General features: G+C 56.9%; 2 non-coding genes and 1 pseudogene across 2 annotated transcripts in view; all 3 read left to right on the top strand.

Annotated features, from left to right (window-relative positions):
- The window catches only part of LOC146144189 (small subunit ribosomal RNA), a 1,811-nt gene extending 247 nt beyond the window's left edge, over nt 1-1,564 (top strand). Inside the window, exon 1 of the ribosomal RNA XR_014500536.1 lies at nt 1-1,564. This exon is cut by the window's left edge and continues 247 nt beyond it. This is a non-coding gene — a ribosomal RNA (small subunit ribosomal RNA).
- A 247-nt stretch (nt 1,565-1,811) lies between these two features.
- Nucleotides 1,812-1,965, top strand: LOC146144188 (5.8S ribosomal RNA). The gene has a single exon (XR_014498880.1). It is a non-coding gene; the product is annotated as a 5.8S ribosomal RNA (ribosomal RNA).
- Nucleotides 1,966-2,236: 271 nt separating this feature from the next.
- LOC146144187 (large subunit ribosomal RNA) overlaps nt 2,237-2,500 on the top strand; it is a 2,113-nt pseudogene continuing 1,849 nt past the window's right edge.

The following is a 2,500-nucleotide window of genomic DNA, read 5'->3' as shown; positions in this document are numbered from 1 at the left end:
TGACTCTGGATAACTTTGCGGATCGCACGGTCTCGCACCGGCGACGGATCATTCAAGTGTCTGCCCTATCAACTTTCGTCGGTACGGTACTGGCCTACCGAGGTTCTTACGGGTAACGGAGAATCAGGGTTCGATTCCGGAGAGGGAGCCTGAGAAACGGCTACCACATCCAAGGAAGGCAGCAGGCGCGCAAATTACCCATTCCCGACGCGGGGAGGTAGTGACGAAAAATAACAATACAGGACTCTAAACGAGGCCCTGTAATTGGAATGAGTACACTTTAAAACCTTTAACGAGTATCCATTGGAGGGCAAGTCTGGTGCCAGCAGCCGCGGTAATTCCAGCTCCAAAAGTGTATATTTAAGTTGTTGCGGTTAAAAAGCTCGTAGTTGGATTTTGGGCGCAGGCGGCCGGTCCGTCGCAAGGCGTGTACTGGCCGTCCTGGCCTCACCTCCGGTTCTCCGCCGGTGCCCTTGACTGAGTGTCGGCGGCGGCCGGAACGTTTACTTTGAAAAAATTAGAGTGTTCAAAGCAGGCGATTCGCCTGAATAATGGTGCATGGAATAATGGAATAGGACCTCGGTTCTATTTTGTTGGTTTTCGGAGCGCGAGGTAATGATTAAGAGGGACAGACGGGGGCATTCGTACTGTGCCGTTAGAGGTGAAATTCTTGGATCGGCGCAAGACGAACGACTGCGAAAGCATTTGCCAAGAATGTTTTCTTTAATCAAGAGCGAAAGTCAGAGGTTCGAAGACGATCAGATACCGTCCTAGTTCTGACTATAAACGATGCCAACTAGCGATCGGGGGGCGTTAGTTTTACGACCTCTCCGGCAGCTTGCGGGAAACCAAAGTCTTTGGGTTCCGGGGGAAGTATGGTTGCAAAGCTGAAACTTAAAGGAATTGACGGAAGGGCACCACCAGGAGTGGAGCCTGCGGCTTAATTTGACTCAACACGGGAAATCTCACCCGGCCCGGACACAGTGAGGATTGACAGATTGAGAGCTCTTTCTTGATTCTGTGGGTGGTGGTGCATGGCCGTTCTTAGTTGGTGGAGCGATTTGTCTGGTTAATTCCGATAACGAACGAGACTCTGGCTTGCTAACTAGTTACGCGACCCAATCGGTCGGCGTCTAACTTCTTAGAGGGACTAGTGGCGTTTAGCCACACGAGATTGAGCAATAACAGGTCTGTGATGCCCTTAGATGTTCGGGGCCGCACGCGCGCTACACTGACCGGATCAGCATGTGCTCGCCTTGGCCGACAGGTCTGGGTAACCCGCTGAACCCCGGTCGTGCTAGGGATAGGGAATTGCAATTATTTCCCTTGAACGAGGAATTCCCAGTAAGCGCGAGTCATTAGCTCGCGTTGATTACGTCCCTGCCCTTTGTACACACCGCCCGTCGCTACTACCGATTGAATGGTTTAGTGAGGTCCTCCGATTGGACCTGGCGCGGCCGGCAACGGTCGAGCCGGCGTCCGAGAAGACGATCTAACTTGATCATTTAGAGGAAGTAAAAGTCGTAACAAGGTTTCCGTAGGTGAACCTGCGGAAGGATCATTAACGGTCTCGCAAACGCTTCGGCGAACGCGAAACTCGGACAAGCGAGAGAAAAAGTCTTTGCTACCCGGCGCCCGACCCGCGAGGAGCGGCGCGCCGGCCGGCGATTCGGTCACCCGGTAATGTTTGCGCGTCGAGTGCCGCGGTGCCGCGCGCTCCGGCTTCAAGCGTCGGCCTGGCCGACCGCTCGGCGCGGTCTATTTTGTCACCCTATAGTGCGAGGCACTGTGCGAGCGAAACAATCGTGGATGGCTCTTGGCGGTGGATCACTCGGCTCGTGAGTCGATGAAGGACGCAGCTAGCTGCGTGAATTAGTGTGAATTGCAGGACACATTGAGCATCGACGTTCTGAACGCAAATTGCGGCCTCGGGTCAATCCCGGGGCCGCGCCCGCCTCAGGGTCGCGTTGCAAACGTTCCGCGCGGGGATTTCTCCGCGCGGCTGCTGCGGCGTCGGACGCGCGAGCGCCCGTCCCGCTCAAGACAGCACGGCACGATGCGCGACGATCGCGACCAGAATCCCGCGCGGCGGCGGCGAGTCGACCTCGAAGAGGCCAACGGCTGGCGGCTCAAGGGCGGGAATCGAGGTGCGCGGCGGCGCGCGGCGCCGACGGCGAGCGCGGAACGGGAAGAATAGTCCCGGTCCTTACTTTCGGCCTGAGGTCGGACGAGGCTACCCGCTGAATTTAAGCATATTACTAAGCGGAGGAAAAGAAACTAACGAGGATTCCCTCAGTAACGGCGAGTGAAGCGGGATGTGCCCATCGCCGAATCCGCGCGCTTTTGGAGTGCGCGGAATTGTGGCGTACGGAATTCGTCACGGCGCGCTTCGCCGGTCGCCCGCGTCCTTCTGATCGAGGCCTTTTCCCAGAGCGGGTGTCAGGCCCATGGCGGCGACAGGCGGGCGCGCTACGGCGTCTTCCCAGAGTCGGGTTGTTTG

The sequence above is a fragment of the Ascidiella aspersa genome, chromosome 5 (genome assembly GCF_963924565.1).
Source record: "Ascidiella aspersa chromosome 5, kaAscAspe10.2, whole genome shotgun sequence".
Lineage (NCBI taxonomy): Eukaryota > Metazoa > Chordata > Ascidiacea > Phlebobranchia > Ascidiidae > Ascidiella > Ascidiella aspersa.
This window is presented reverse-complemented; position numbering and strand designations above follow the sequence as displayed.